This window comes from Haliaeetus leucocephalus, unplaced genomic scaffold (genome assembly GCF_000737465.1).
Source record: "Haliaeetus leucocephalus isolate CR32 unplaced genomic scaffold, Haliaeetus_leucocephalus-4.0 Scaffold240, whole genome shotgun sequence".
Taxonomy (NCBI): domain Eukaryota; kingdom Metazoa; phylum Chordata; class Aves; order Accipitriformes; family Accipitridae; genus Haliaeetus; species Haliaeetus leucocephalus.
Genome location: NW_010972676.1, coordinates 12363885 through 12380573, shown reverse-complemented (window position 1 = coordinate 12380573; position 16689 = coordinate 12363885). Strand labels below are relative to the sequence as shown.

At 56.4% G+C, this 16689-nt stretch overlaps 1 protein-coding gene across 1 annotated transcript in view; it reads left to right on the top strand.

The window, feature by feature from the left end:
• FAM43A (family with sequence similarity 43, member A) overlaps window positions 1–16689 on the top strand; it is a gene marked incomplete at its 5' end in the record, with an annotated part of 56124 nt that overhangs the window by 665 nt on the left and 38770 nt on the right. The gene's annotated exons all lie outside the window — the stretch shown is intronic.

Below are 16689 nucleotides of genomic sequence, written 5' to 3'. Positions count from 1 at the left end.
GCCGGAGCCGGGCCCCCAGCCCGCCGCGGCCCGAGTTGGGGAGGCGGCCGCGGGCTGTTTACCTCCGGCTCAGCCCTTGAAGATCTGCCAAATTCCTGGAATAGCTTTCCCCGGGGAGGGCGGCGGGAGGGAGGTGTTGCGCCTTGTTTACAGTCAGAAATCTCACATCCGAGAGGGCCCCCCCCCAGCCGGTTTCTGCATTAAAGTCACTCCATCGTGCTGTCGTGTCCGAGAGGTTTGCACTGTTGTGAATTTTATTTTTTTTTTATTATTATTATTTTTAAGTTAGACCCTTTTTTTGGGCCCCGGTCCTGTCCCCGGTCTCAATGCTCTAGATCTTTTGCTGTGCAAAAGAAGACTCTACTTGTGGCTGTTCACCTGTACATAGGGAAATGTATGCAAATACATTTTGTTATTTTTAAGAACACCACCATTGCGATCTCCTCTGTTTGCACATACGTGAAAAAAATAAAGATGACAGTAATTTAAAAGAAACGGGTCGCTGTGGCGATTTGGCCTCTCTGTGTGTGCGTTCCTGTAGGGAGGGGGTGTGGGGGGAAAGAGATCCCTTGGGATGTGTTGTAGCTGCAGGAGGGCTCTGCACAGAAAGGCCCTCGCAACCACCGAGCGTGATTCCTGAGCCAGCTGGAAATCTTAGACTGCGGGAAAATGCACCGGGCACTTAAGGTCTCTTACAAGACACAGGGATGAGGTTTTTCTCTCTGCAGCCTCTTAATGACAGGGGCAGGAACATGCGAGAAGCCTCGTGTCCGGGCTCTCCGGTTGGATCGTAGGCTCGAGAAACCGAACTGTGCAGCTCCGAGTCTGACGTGGGACAAGCTGCCCCTTGCCTGGCAGCGTGCTCATGGGCGCTGGGAGCGCCGCGCAGCCCTCGCGGGGTTTGCATTCGGGCACCGCTGCTGCAGCTGGTCCCTCTGATTGCAGCGCCAGCCTGTGACAATTTCATAACCTCACCCAGGGTAAGCAGCGAAGTTGATTAGCCATGGGACTGCCGAGGTATTTTTAGCTGTAAATCTGTTTGTAAGTGGCAGGCTCCCAGGGCAGTAGAGATGTTCCGGTTTCATTTGTCCCCAAGTGGAGGTATCAATTAAGAGATAATTAATCTGGCATTTCTGATGTCTAAATGTTTTCCACTGTGCCTGTGCTGCAATCGGGCGAGTTGCAGGAATGTCAATGAAAAGCCCAACCAGCTGCCTGGGCCAGGCCGCACTCCTTGTGCAAGGAGCCAGCCTCTGAACTTGTAAATATCTCATTAAAACAGATTGCAAAATCTGCCACCGCACCAGCGAGAAGCTTTTACCATTGCCTCACTGTGAGTCAGTCTGAGGAGGGAGGCATGCCAGGGTGGTTTGCGTGGGAAGGGGTAATGGTGAGAGGGGGGGAGCCCCCCTCAGAACGGTCACCTTCTTGCCCAGGTCACGCTCAGCCCATGATGGGCAGCGAGATGCAGCAGGTGACAGTGGCCGCTGCTGGATTTGAGCACGCTCGGGCTGGCACTGCTGAGACACACCTTGCAAAAGAAAAAGTCCATCCTGCTGCTCTTTCTCAGGCAAAGCTCCCCTTGCCTTTCCCAGGGAGGGAAGGCAGAGGTGATGAGGGGGAAATGAAACAGCGGGGAAAGCTTATCCTGCAGTGCTTTCCCCAGGGTGGGGGCTGCGAGGCTGCCCTGCCCGCAACGGGGGGGGGGGCCTGCAGTGCCCTAGAGCTCCCAAGTGCTCCAGGTCTATGCCCAGGGCTCTCCGTCACTGCCTGCTCTCCCCTGGGATGGAGGGAGCAGGCAGCGCAGGGCATGCCGAGAAATTCGCAGGCTGGTTTGAGCTAAGCCCAGCTGCTGAATGACCGGGCGGTGTTTGCTTTACATCCTCTGTGTGTGCTTAAAGGTAGTTAACGGCATTAGCTCAGTCAATGCCTTTTCTCTCTCCAGAAGAGCCATCATGTCTGCAACAGTGAGGAAAGGTTTTTATCGCATGCAGGAGCTGAAAGCACAGTTCCCTGAGCAGCACCAGCAGCAGCCAGGGCCTGAAGCATTTCTCCTTGAAGCCATTAGCGGGGCTACTGTGCAGTTTCCTTAGAGGCCTGTACAGATCATTAGCTGTAAACGTAGGGTCCAAATCCCTTTATGCCTGGGATATTTTGGTACTAGAACCATTGAAAAAAAAATAATCGTACAGATGTCTGCAGTGCTCGTGCACGGTTATTCATGTGTGCTTAACTGCTGTGCCCTCCCCGTAGCAGCATGCATGGGCCTGCAAATGAGAACAAGTGCATGTGAGGAGAAGGTGGTCATTATATTTTCTGCATGGCAAGTTTGAAGGAGTATCTCCCTAGGATAAGGAGAGGAGGAGAGAGCAAGACCTCCTCTGCAACAGGTTTGAGTAAAGGGCTGAGCTGCTGATGATTTTCCTTTGAAACAAGTAGCTTCTTGCCAAGCTGAAAAGCCTGCTGCTGGCTGATGGGGAGGCAGCCTGGGAGAAGCGCAGGACTTTGGGAAAGGCCTCTGTAGGACATGCAGGCTCTGCTGACTGCCGTGAGGCCATGCCAGTCCCAGGCCTTGCTCCCATCGGTAGAGCACAAACTGTTCCGTGGTCTCTGCTCAGCACTGGGTGCAGCCGAGGTGCAGCGTCCCACCAAGCACGGCACGGCCCCCGCTCAGGACGTCGGCAGAGATGCGCGTTCCCCCGTCGATCAGTCTCCATCCATCAGCGCTAACTTGGCTCTACAGCCGGGGATGGTGAATCAGCCCCTGACGCAGCTGAGGCGTGTGGGCTGTGCAAAGAGCAGCGCAGCCTCTGAAACTCTGCTCCCCACCAGCCAGCAGCCCCATCCCACTGCCGCTTTCCCAGGGATGGGCCTGTAAAGGGAGAGCAAAGGCAGCCTGATTGCTCTGCCAGTGGGTTTGGACTGTGTGGGGAGCAGTCAAATGTGGGAACAGATGTTTGCAGAATTACAAGTCGAGCATTGCTATCTGCCACTGGTGCAAATCACTGCCCTGCTCACTGACACATCAACTGGGGCTTAGCGGGCCATGTTCCTGCCCGGCCTCGGGCAGCCCTTGGAGGTTTCCAGCACGGCGAGGTTGAACACTGAGCTCCACACAGCTCTGACCTAGCAGACAGCATGTGATGAATTGGCCAGAAAATACCCATAACAAACGATGCAACACCAGGAAAGGCAATGATCCTGCCCTACAGGCTCTAGCTGCTGGTCTGAATCCGGCACATGGGGCTGATGCTTTGGCAAGTCAGCTTAGGTACCGCACCAGGTGCCTGAGATTTCCAGAGTGTGTTGCAGCTAAACAGAGCATGTGATTATTCCAAGCAACAACAATGATTTCCAGAATATGAAGATATTATGGGAAAAAGAGCACTTGTTGCTAATACTATTTGTTGACTTTGTGCATTTGCTGGTGTACTACAGACTTGCGCCTGCACATAGTTAATGAGGCTGAGAGGGGCCACACAAATGTGGAATTGTTTGCAGGATCCCACATGCAGCTTCTTGTTTTTCTCTGCCCTTAGCATGCCCTTCTTCTGTCCTCAGATCTTCCTCATCCACAACAGGAAAAAATATCATCTACAACCAGAAAAATTAGCCAGTGGTCAAACGGAGTGTGCCAGGTCACAAAATGACTTTTGGCCCAGACTGCAGTACTGATTTAGATCCAGAATTATTTGCACGTCAGTTTGGTGACATGCCCTGCATGGGGCACATGCAGTTTGCCTGGCCAAGGGGGACGCTGCGAGAACTGCTGGCTGGGGGGCTGCTTGGGACTCCCAGGTGCAAGGTCTGGTTGCATGTCACCTCCAGGTCAGTGGTGAAAACCTCTTGCTTTTGGGGGTCTACAGGCAATACCCAGTATTGAGTACAGCTCCAGCCCCTCGGGCGGTTCCGAGTCACCTTCAGCACACATGCTGCGACTGTCATAGGGAAGCAGGAAGGCGTCAGGATTTCCTCCTCAGCAGTGTGTTAGAGAAGAGCAGCAGACCTGTCCCACTGCTGTTAGTCATCCCCAAGACACCACAACTGTCCTGTTGCCCAATTCTTGGCCATCATACCAAACCCCCAATTACTTAGCGGGGAAACCCCTCAAATTTCAACTTGCAAAAGGAGGCACAGGGCAGTTCTCCTACCTTCAAACCATCCAAGGGGGTGTGGGTGACACCACTGCACAGCCCCTGGTTATCTTGGGCGAGGGTGGGCAGGGTCCCACTGGTGACGGAAGAAACCTGCAGTGCTGCAAGCAGTGCGCAGCGCCAGCCGGCTCTGCCTCACCTCCCGCTTCTCCTGGAGCCGGGAGGAAAAAATACCCTGCATTTCCAAGGCCAGCAGCAGCCCCAGCTCCCACAGAGCTCACGTGCCGTGAAGGCAGCTCCCCCTCCTCACCCCAGCCGCTGGTAGCAGCGGGGGCTGTTTTCCCCAGCAGCTGGAGGGAGATGATGTGCGGGGACAGGAATGCGAGGGCAGGCAGCCAGGGCAGGGCATGGACAGTGTGGGGTCCCAGAGGCTAGGCCAGGTCGGTTCATCCGCGGGGCTCGAAGAGCCCCGCGGATGAACCGACCTGGCCTAGCCGCTGGGGTTCTGCTTCTCCCCGCAGCTCCATCGCCCACCCCAAGCAAGGTAACACCTCCAGCTTGCTGGCTGGTGGCTCACAGGGGGCTGCATCATGGTTAATGCCCTGCAAGGTGCATGAGCTGGGGGTGGGCGGGGGGGAATTGGCCGCTGCTATGACCCGGCGTGAAATCAAAGCTATGCATTCAAAAAAACATGACATTCCCCCTTGCCGGTCGGGGCTCTGCCCGGCGGGAGGGCTGAGTGCTACGAAAACACTCGGAGAAACAGTTATATAATGAAGGACATGGGCCCAATCCTGCCCTCAGCTTGACATGGCGGCTCTGCAAGGAGCGGAGCTCCAGGCTGCAGCTGCCCAGCACCCTCCAGGATCGGGCCTTGGTGACTGCGCTCCCTGCTACTGCTGAGGGGTGGAGGCGGGAGAAAGGCTGCAAAATGCTTTTTCCCAAGCTGGGAGGTGCTCTGCCTGCTCAGCCTCAGTAAGCCAGAGCCCAGCTCCCATCTGTGGGCTTAAACCAAGCCCCATTGATGGCAGGAGCTGGGCAATGTCTCACTGGGATAGCCCAGGACTGCCAAAGGGCAGGGGCTGCTTGCTGCAGGCATCCGGGCTTTCATGATACCACCCTTTAGCTCTGTCCCAGGTGCCTGAGACCGGGCAGTGGCACATGATGGCACACATCATCTGTCCCCATGCCCCGAACATGTCCACAGCTCTGTGGGAAGGATGTGAGCTCTCTCCTGGAGAACTGGCCCCAGGCTGCACCTATAGAGCTCCTCCCATGCTCTCCTGCTCCAAAATGGGGTGCAGCTGAGCAGCTTGCCTCCTGCAGCAGCTGGTCCTGCTGCCACCCCGCATAGAGGGGTGACACACGCGGCGTCACATCTGGATCTGGAAATCCCTGCTGCTCTGGCGTGGGCGCTCTGCAGACCCCAGGGGACGCAAGGAAAAGGCTCCGGGATGGCATTCATCGCTCTTCCCACGGCACCGTGAAGTTGCACGCAGTCTGCTCGGATGAATGAGCAAGCTAAACTGTGACATTAATTAAAGCTGACAGCGTTCCTGGAGGGAGCCAGCAGAGCAACAGCACCGAAGCTGCTGCTGCTGGGTCTGCGTGCAGAGCCGGGCTCTGCAGCAGGCTGGCCTGGGCATGCCATGGCCCTTGAGTCTTGCTGCGCTGAGCTCTGTGCTCACTCCGGCTCCAAAAATCATGGTGGTGGGTATGCTCTCAGCCCTGAAGGATAGGAGACACCGTGCCCAAATCCAGCCCTGGCAGCCGCCTCCTGCTGAGCATCTGCCCAGCATCGTTCTGCCCTTTCCAGCCAGCCCTGCCTGCTGCCGCGCGCTGCCTTTCCCAGCCCTGCACGCTCCCCTCCGGCTCTCCCCTCTTGCTGTGGCTCCTGGCCCCAGGAGCGCTCCAGCCCTGAGGGCCGCTGTCGCTCACACAGCTCTTTTCCCATCCCAGTTTCATGCTGAGTAAGAGCTGCCACTCACTGCTGTTTCAGCAAGTGCTGGCGAGGATTGCCTGTGCTGGCACACAGTGCGGGCAGCCTGGAGCGGTGAGGGCTGCTCCTCCTCTGGGCAGGGAATGGTTAAGGGAATTAGGATGAAAAGTTGGTATAAATAATTTGGTAGCTCCTGTAGGAAGATTGCGATTTAGCTTAATTATCATAATTACATTTTCAATCTCTCTGCTAATAATTATGAAACAATAGAGCCAAATGTGAATGCAGCTGCCTGCTTTCCCTACCAGTGACTTCTCATTCTGCTGCTTGAAGCGGGCCCGCGGGATGGCAAGGAAACCAGCAGGGACAGCGGGTAGGAATGCGGTATTACCCCAGCACCTTGTTCTGGGCATTGGGAAGTCTCATTCCCCTTCTGCCTGGCACAGGGATTTTAACTTCAGCTCCAGGATCAGCAATGGGATCATCTGAGAGCAGCCCACTTTGGTGCAAAAACATCTTCTCTTCTGGAATTGGAGGAGAATACTCTGGAAGTTTCTGAGCAGTAAGACCTGTGCTTTCCCTGCCCGTGCACGCTGTGGTTGCTGACCCCCAGGAGCAGCTCCTTTTGTGTCCACGGTGGCCCAGGAGATAAAACCAGTGCAAGCAGAGAGCAGGTCCCAGGCAGCTACTGGCAGGAACGCTCACTGGCAATAGCTAATTAAACCTGAGCGTTAGCGATGATGACTTCTGAACATGGACAGGACCGTGTCAGCCCTGCAGCCTGCTTCTGCCTTCGCCCACCTGGGAGGAAACAGAGGCTTCCCAGCAGCAGGGGCAGGTCCTGGGGTCTGTGCCCTGCCCACCAACTTCTCTGGGGGTCCCAGGAGAGCCTGAGCCAACGGCAGCTTGCCAGGCCCCAGCAGCAACAAGGCACCGTGGCCAGGAGGCAAATGAGCATGGGGAGGATGCAGGCACAGAGAGCAGGTTATGTGCTGCGTCTCCATCATGCGCAGACCCCTGAGGAGCAGCCAGGGCCGTGGGAAGCGCTTCCCCACCCCACCGCCCGCCTTCATCTGGGACATAGCCTGACCCACCTGGAGGGATCCCCAGTGCAGAGCAACACATAGGTCCCTGCCCTGCTGCGCCCTCGCTCAGCAGCAGCAACACCCCTTGTCGATGTCCTGCATCCCCCCCAGCATCCCCAATACCTCCGCACATGCAGCTCTGATCAGTGCAGGGCTGGGGCAGGTCTATGAGCTTGGGCTCCCCCGGGAGCAGTCTGCCACTGTCCCCGCAGGTGACACTGGGTCCCGTCCTGCCTCCTGTCTGCCACACTGCTCCAGCAAGTTGCTGGATGAGAACTGAGCTGCTTATCTTTAGTGCTGCTCTGATCTAATTTTACTTTTTTAAGCAATGTTCAGGCTTTAGAGAGTGTCTCATAATGCAAACACTCTGCATGGCAAGGAGCGGGGTCCCCTCCACCAGTACAGAAGTTATCCCGCATGCATGACTCTGCTGCAAAAAACCTCTGGCTCCAGCGGTGGCTGGAGCGAGGTCTCAGCAGATTTCTAGCAGAGCAAACAGCATGGTACAGCTGTGCAGGAGACCCTAAGGTCCACCAGGATCTGCTGGAGCTGGCAGCCAGGATGTACACAGCCATTGCTAGGAAAGGCCACTGGAAGATCTGCCTTCTCCCTTTTTGGACTCCCAGCCCAATCCCATAGAGACCTTTTGATTGCTGCCGCTTGGAAGTGAGCTGAACCCGCTGCCTCTACGCAGCTTTCACTACTGTTACTGAAGAGAGAAATGCCAAGGAAACCAGACCCTCCAGGCTGCCACAGGTGAGCGAGGCAGAAGAGTGAGGACTGCTGCAGGCACAGGGTATTGCAAGGACCTGCTGCGCAGCTGTAGAAAGGCTGAGAGTCCTTATTGCACCTCTGGGCTAACCCGGACTTGGGGTTCATCAGCCAGGCTTTAGACAGTCGCTAGTTCTGCTCCCCAGTTTTGGCTGCCGGGACTTGAGACATGACCTGAGCTCAGGTGCGCTCCATGGCCACGCAGCATCCCAGCGCCTGCGAAAGCGGCTCCGTGGACACTTACACCCACGCTTCCCTGGGGCACCTTTATGAGTAACACTGGGCAGAAAGCTATTTCAGGACCCAACATGACTCTCCCTGATGTCAGGTCTAATTAGCTATATCCTGCAAGGGAAAAAAGTCCCCTAAAGCCAGCTCTGGTGGGACAATGACATTAAGACGTCCCAGGTGTTCATCTGGGTTCCCCGAGCAAACCAGGAGCTAAACATAGCCCTGGGAAAGTGGCAGGAGGGGGTGGCTGCTGTCCTCTGCACCAAGGTCTCTTGGAGAGGTCTGCTCCTGCACTGGCCATCCCTTCTCTTTCATAACCCGACCTTCCTCTGATCTGCCCCTGAACAGGCAGCAGGTGGGATTCACCTGCCTGCAGTAGGACTAAAGCAGGGATCAGTCTGGGCTCATCTTGGTGGGCTTGACTCATGCTTTACACCCTACACTGGGGCCCATCAAATCTCACTGTAGTTTTCCAAGGAATTACCCATTTGAAAGAAAAAAAAAAAAATTAGTCAAAATAGTGAGAGGCAGAGAATTTTAGGTATTTAATATTCTCATTGTCCTCCCCCACAATGGCATTATCCTTCTCTAAATAGACGCTGAGCTGAAGACATAACAACACCCTACTTCCCCCAAATAGCTTGAGCAAAACAAACGCAGGAAGTTTGGAGGGGTCGGAGCCCGGGCACCCCCGTGGGCTCCTCGGGGCCTCTGGGGCTTCAAGAGGCTGGCAGCTGAGCTGCAGCGAGCCATGACCCAGGGTCCTGCCCTCCGCAAAATGGGGGTGTCACCTCACACTCCAAAAGAGATGATATGGGGGGTCCTGGCCCTCGGTCCCCATGCCCGGCCACAGTGCTGCCCCCCATTCCCAGGAAAGCACCAGTGGGGCAGCCCTGAAGCGTGGGAAAGGCGACAGGGGAGACACAGACCCCACACCCCAGCACGGCTCGGTCCTAAAAGCTGGTGGCGGTGGGCTGGCCTGCCCGCTCCCGGTGCCGTGGCAGCCCACCCGGGAGCACCCGCCGGCCTGAACAGCCCCGGTGCCAGCTCCTGCTGTGGGGCGATGGGGAGGAAACTGGCATTCTCTGCTTTGGTGCCGCTGGCATCGGTGCCTGCTCCGGTGTGGTGAGCCGTGCTCCTCCTGCTGCACCATGCATGGGATGACGGGGATGCCCCGGCCCGTGAGCAGCCGCCACAGAGAGTTGCTTCATACGGAGGCTTGCGGTTCCCCCATAACGGCTGTGTGCTGTGGGGACAGCCCCCTCCCTGTCCTTCGCCCCAAAGCAGGGGTGACATTCCCCCCTCCCCGGCTGGTGCCGAGCCCCTGCCAAGCACCTGGGGCTGTGCTGGGACCCCCGGCGGGAGCTGTTTCACCGGGACCGGGGCTTTCGCGCATGAGGGCAGAGCCCCCAGTGGGAGCCACACTCAGACAGGCAGATGGGGTTCGACCCCAGGGAGAGGCAGCCGAAAGCTGGAGGGCTGGCACCCGAGGCGAGGCTGTGCGGGCTCCTGCAGCCAGCGTCTGCCTGCAGTCCCAGCGAGCCTCGGCCGGGTTTGGCTCTAGTGAAAGGCATGGAAAAGCTGCTGCCAGCAGTTACAGCACTTAAGCAACTTCTCACAGTCGTCTGTAATGGCAGAACCAGCAGTCACTCGGAGATGCAGTTAGACTTTCCCTCCCCGAGGAATCCTGTTAACTGAAACCGAAGCACAGAGGCAGGGAAATTGCTCGATGAAGTGGTTTGGTAATTGTGAAAAAGAAGAACTTGTTTTCTTTGTCTTGCAACAGCAAATTGCACAACGTGACCTGCAGCAGCTTCAGCTCAGCAGGTTTTCAGGAGGAGGCTGTGAGGTGATTTAAAATTCAGACTGTAAGGAGGGAAGTGATTCCGAGGCCGTTACGGACCGTATGGTATCCATAAGGAATGTAGTGATGGGTGATTAAGGTGGCAGTGACTGTGCTTGCTTTGCTACTCAGGTGCCCTCCATGGGCATGGGTGAGCCCTCCTCTCCCACTTGGGGGGCCAGCTCAGAGAGGAGCTGGCTCAGCCCCAGGGCTTGCCTGTGTTCCTGAGGTAAGTGCAATGGCCTACGTACAAGAGATGCATTAAGCAAGAAGAGCTTTTAAGAGCTCAGTTTGCTGGGTTGCCATAAGAACCATTATGGTGATGACTTTTAGCCATTTAACATAAAAATACTCTTTGGCAAGGTGAAGACGCTCTGCAGGTCAGCCCAGGGTGGAAGGAGAACAAAAGCCACAGGGCCAGCTCAGTTAGGATTAATTGCTTGTCTCCGTGTCACTCCTATGTACCCCAGGCCCAGACATGAGCTGGATGTGCTAGGTGCAGGACAAAAGAAGAAAAAAACAGTAGTGCTGAGAGGACCCAGCAGCAGAGACCAGGACGAGCCCTGGCCAGGAGAGCAAGCCTGAGCTGAGGTTCCTCTCCTCCCCTTCTTCTGCTTCCTTCCCTCCCCAGGTGCTGCTGCCCTGTCCTGGCTTTGCCATTCAGATGCGAACGGGAATGCTCCAGCATGAAGCAAAGGCCACGGACACCATATATTTAATTCAACTCAAAAAAGGGTACTGGGTGTTAAAAGGAAAACGAAAAAAAAAAAATTCCCATAAAAACCTTCCAGCTCTGTTTTGTCCCAGTTTTAAATGGTAAAATCTGTACTTTGTTCTCAGCTATTGTTGCAAAATTGAACCACTTTCAGCCTCTCACCTTACTTAACCGCAGGCTACCTTCACACAGAGCTGCTGAGTGCACCATGGAATCAAAGCTCTCGCTTGGCCTAGAAACCTGAAGCATGTGAACGTCGCTAAAATGCACATAAGGAGCCCGGGGTTTGAAGCGGAGCGAAGTCAAAAGCCAGCGAGCCCCCAAAGGACAGCTGGTGCGTGCTGCTCCCAAGCTGAGACATGCTGTACCTCACAGCCCTGTAATGCCTTCCCAATAACTGCCGTGGCCTAGAAATAACTTGGTGCTAGACAATGCTCTTAGGAGGCTGATGGATGTTGCTGACTTTCTGCAGCTGGCTCCCACCCGGCAGCACTGCCCCTCGGCTCACCGGCACCGAGGGCCTGGCTTGAGGACCTGCAGCACCCATGAGCGATGGGCGCTGAGCTTTGCTCAGGTGGCTAGGCAAGCAGGTCCTCTCCTGGGACAGAGGGAAAAAAACCATCTCTGGTCCTGCAAACGTTGCGGGTGCGTTGGCCTCCCTGGGGACTCTGCCTCCCTGAGCAAGTCCAGCACACAGAGCTGCTGGGATCGTGCTTCCATTTCTCTTTGGAGATGTGGCCCTGGGAAGGGACTGAGCTCCAGCAGCTCCGCCAGCTGGGAGAACACTGGTGCTCCGCAGAAGCATCCCGGCAGTGCCGGCTGGTGCCTCCCGGTGTCACTGAGTCCTGCTCAGCCTTGGGTTGCGCACCCCGCTGGATTCTGCGGGGCCAGGTATGCTCCCGCAAATGAGACCCGAGGCCACTCCAGCCCCATTCCCAGCCCTCCACGTATCCCCTTCGCTGCTGCCGCTCCCCTGAGCTGGCTGTGGGGCAGCTGTCCCCTGAGCCCCCCCAGGTCCTCCTGCACCTGGCGCCAGGCGGCTGCTGGAGAAGCCCTGACCCCTGCCAGGAATGGGCTGGTTGCTTGGCCCTGGATAGAGGACAGCGAAGGTAAATGCAATCTGCTGACCCAGCTCCTCCTGCCACCCCAGCCACATCCACACTCTTGGCTGCTGTGCAGGATGGCTATGCAAAGCCCAACAGCTGCTGCACTTCCAATTCCCAAGCGGCCACTATTTATCAATGAACGAAGCGAGTCCTCGCCCACGTGAGCACCATTCACAAGCGTGTCTGCACGGAGCAAGCAACCAGCAGCACTGGAGTGTCAAAGTCAAGAAAGCCATCCGCCCATCCATCCATCCTCCCTCTGCAGAGAAGGCAGGGATGCTCCTGCTGTCAGCAGGTAATGTAGGGAGGATAATTCACTTATCAAGTCATTTACTGCAATTCTTAGTTATTAATACTGTGCTTTCTATTTCTTTTAGGTCTTGTGTAATCTCTCCCCTGCTCTGACTCATGCTATCCCAGAGAGTCAGAGCTGTGCACTGCATTAGCAGTGCTTGTGAGATGCGTGAGCTTCTTAGCCGCTGCGTGGCCTTGCCAAAGGGCCCTCTCCCTTTGTTCCTTCAGCACCAGACCCCGACCTGTCCCCTGCAGCGCAGCAGGAACAGCCTGACCTCCGTAACTGCCCCAGCTCATGGCCCCGGGCTCCTGCAGCAGCACTGATTTGTCTGCAGTCACTCTACAGGGGAAGCAAAAAGCTCCCTGGTGTCTGTTTTATCTGCATCCATCTTAAGCACTGGAGAAAGGTGTTATTCGAGCTAAGCAGAAGGGTAATTTTTTTTTTGCTATGTGATTGAAAATAGAGTTATATGTGCAAAGCCATAAACTATGTCTGACACTTGTCTGCTCCTGTTCATCCACAGTATCTTTCAAAATACAGTGTCCCGGACCAGCACCGTGGGGGCCCGATTTGCACCTACAGATCCCCAGAGACCCCAGAATAGGCTCTGGGTGCTTCTGCCCTCCCCGGTTCGCTGTCCACGAGGCCTATTGCATTGCTCGCGGAGGCCGGGGAGGCAAAGGCTGCATGTGAACAGCCTGGCTTCTGACCCAGGCTCCAGCCCCGCGGCCGGGCTGCCTGCCTCAGCCTCCCGTTCCGGGAGTTAATTGAGTTGCTGCTATCTGATCCCTCCCTCCCAGACAGCGTGTCTTGCTCGGTTGCAGCTCTCATAGCTTCATTACAAATGATGTATCTCATATCGGGGGGGGATGTTATTTACACAACAGCTCATCATCTGACATCTGCAGTGAGATGATAGCGTTTCCACAGGGCCCAGCACGGCACGTGTGGCTCACCACTGGTGCTGCCTCAGTTTCCCTTCTTGATGGCTGAGCCAGGAGCCGGCACCCACATCCCTCCGTGCTCCCTCCACAGGAGCACAGCAAAGACCCTGCTGCTCGTGCACTTTCCCTTTGGCTCCTGGGTCCTGTCACCCCGTCTGCGGGCAGGGAACCACGACCCGCACCAGCCACCGTGGGCAGAGCCAGCGGGACTCACAGGGATGTGCGCGAAGGCGTCTGACGGCGAGGCCGATGCCGCCCTGCATTGCCACCCTCTGCCAGCCCTCTCCTTGGCAGGGCCTGGAGGCAGGGGATGCTCTGCCTGGGGCGAGATGCCCGGAGCTGGCATGGAGTGGCAGCTGGAGCTGCTTTAGGTAGCTGGCCACGGGCCGTGCTGGGCAGGCAGGCTTCATGAGTTATTTATAAGCTACAGGAGGGAAGCGGCGATAAATAATACATTGGCACTCTCACATTCCGCATGCGTGTGTCTATAGATAAATATTTCATTCTCCAGGAATACGTGTAGACGCTTGTTGATAAATAAAAATTGGAAAATGTTCTACTGGATGGTTTTAAATGTGATTCTCAACTTGCATCCAAAGAACAGAACGTACCTTGTGTACAGCACAAAGATGCTAATTTCCCTCAGCAGAGGCTGCCTTAAATGTATCACTGCAGCATACTGGGCACAGTGCCTAGTGTAGCATGCACACCCCAGAAACATACGGCCCCAGCTTTTCCTTCCACACCATTATTTTAACATCACTTTTATAACAACACTATTCAAGCAGCTTTTCTAATTATACCTTGTGCCGACTGGGCTCGGGACACAGCTGTCAGCCTTCTAAATATTAGCAGAGAGACCCAGAAGGCAGCACATTTCCTTTTCTAAGTGTCAGTGGAGTTTGCAGTGTGCTCAGGCGTGGCTGGCGATGCCAAGCTCGTTGCTGCTGTTTAATTAGGCAGGTGGCTTCTCCCATTGGAAAAGCATGAGATACTGAGCAGGATGCGAGCAAATCCATGGGTCCCGCCAGCCCTGCCACCGGCATGGAGCCACCATGTGCTGCTCCCTACGACAGCCTCAGGGACCCTTGGGGACCCAGGGACCTCCTGGGCTTGAAGGCAGCCCGCAGGGTGATGCAGCCCTCTCCCCGGGGAGCACAGGGAGCGCCTGCCCTCGGTGCTTGCTGCTCGGGAAGCCCCAGAGCCTGCGAGCCAGGGCCAGCACCTGCACTGCAGCACCGGCACCGGGCGCAGGTGAAGGGGCTGCTTTTCCCCAAAATATTGAAGGATTGGGTTTCTAGAGCAGGTCGCTCTCAGCTAGCTTCGAACACAGTGCTGGAAGTGGGAAGGGTTTAGCAGGGCTGTTGTTTAACTTGGCCTTCACCAAGAAGGCTGTGAACTGCACAGCGCCGATGCCCCTGCAACAGCCTGCAGCACAGCCCGGTTTGTGCAGAGGCAGCCAGCCTCGGCAAGCAGCACACGCCGGCAAACGACCAAGTGCCAATCCACCAAGTGCTCCTGGCCAGTTCGCCTGGTAGACGCCGATGTAACATATTGACATATTTGGACTTTTTCCAGTGGCTGGGTTTGGCTGCACTGGCTTGTGATTTTTTTGAATAACCCTTTTTCTGTTCCAGGCCCAGTTATCAGTAGCTGGGTACCGTGCCACGCTGGCTTTGGTCCCAGTGACATGCAGGCAGCTCTCAGCACTCACCACACCGTGCTTTGTGCCACCACCCAGAGCAACACCGAAGGACTTCCCACCTGGAAATCCCAGGGACCGGGCTAGGCTGCAGTGGCAGAACTCGGCGGGGAGACTTTGATCGTTGGCCAGGGCTCGTCCCCATCAGCAGTCCCAAGCGGTGGAGCGCAACACATCAAAGGGCAAAGAGGAATAACTCCTGCTGAGCGCAGCAAGGCTCCATGCCACAAGAGACTGCAACAGGCCCCCGGGAAGGGCAAGGCGCAGGGAGCCACTGCCCCGGGGAGGGGAAGCTCCGAGCGGCTCCGAGGAGCTGCGGGGCAGATCCAGGCTCAAGGAGAAAAAACAGGGAAGAGGGTCGGGGAGTGGAGCGGAAAGAGGCGGCAGTGGTGGGAAAGCCAGGCAGGAGGCTGGCAATGTGCCTCCGAGAGCACGTCTTCTGCTTCTGCAGCCACGAGACGCCAAGGCACTGGGGTTTGTCTTTGGCAGCCCTTCTTCTCCTCATCCTCATCCTCTGCTTGGCTCCCTCGCCAACAAGGTCCATCCAGTTGACGATGGAATCATAGCCACGTTTCTCCCTCAGCATGCCCTGCCAGGCATTTTACCCTGGGATCCCCCCAGGAAACTGCCTGCCTGGTGCCTTCAGCCAGAGGAGGTAGAAAACACGAGACTCCAGAGGGAGCAGGGAAGCCCTGGGGGGGGAGCAGAACTATTCCAAGGGGTGCTGCAAGCCCCAGGTTTTGGAAACTGCACCGCCGACGGGACATGCCTGGCAGCGTGCCGGGGGATGCTCAAAGCGCCCCAGAACCTGCCCAGAACATGTGAATGTGGTGGTGCAGGATCGCGCCGTGCAAAACATGACTTGGCAGGCAGTGGGGAGAAGCGCTTTGATGTCGTGTCAGCCAGCTGGAATTACAGCCTCCTCGGCTCTTCCCTGGGGGGGGAGATCGGCATGGCTGGGAGGAGGCTTTGCAACAGGAGGGCACCACGTTGACGCTGCCAGGGGCTGCGCTGCCATACCTGCTCATGCTGCACCTTCATCCCCCGGCACCTTCTCCTGCTTACCACACGGCATCACTGCCGTCTGCCAGGAGAGGTTCATTTTCCCCGTCCTTCTCCTTAGCAAAGCTATTTGTGCAGCGGCACCTTTTGCTTTTTCCCCTCCTGGTACTTGCATGAAGCACGCAGGGAGAGATAATTTTTTTAAGCCTAAGATGTGTGAAACCACTGTACATGTATGTCTAACATAGGAAGTGTGGGAATTTTACTTCTAGTCTGATCTAATCCCTATGCCGCAGGTCCCTACTTCTTCCAGCCCCATTAGGAAATGTCCAGGCTGTGTTGTATGGCAAGAAATAGGTTCAGAAGGAAGATACATCGCTCCCATGCCTCATCTCCTCTTTCTTTAATACCGGTTTATCACCCTGAATAAACTGGAGTAATTGTGCAGAAAATTGCTCCATCCACATCAAGCCCATGAGGAATTTCCGCTCTGAGTACTGGCTGTCACAAGTGGCCAGACCCACCATTGACAGCTGCTTCCCGGGAACATCAGGCAGTGTAAGGGTGCTGGGGGGCCAGGGGCTTTACCCCCGCGGCAGCAGGGCAGGACCTCGCAGCGGGCCCATCCCGCCACCCTGCAGCAGGGCACCGGGGACAGCCCCAGCCCCAGGCAGCCCCACCGTTGAGGTCAAGGTGGGAAGTTCACCTGCAGGTCTGGACCAGCGGGGCCCAGGGCCGGGCAGGCACAGCATCTTGGTGCTCTCCAGCTTCCTGCCGCTCCGGGGAGCGATGCCATTGCAGGGGTGGGGTAGGGGCAAAAGCACTGTCTCCCCAGAAATACATGCCTCCTCCGGCTGGTGTCTGCAGGCTGAACAGGCAGGGCAGGCTCTGAGCTGTGCTCAAGCCCAGGGCTTCACTCCCCGCAGGACACTGACCCCATGTCTTGTCCCTGCTGGTCCCAG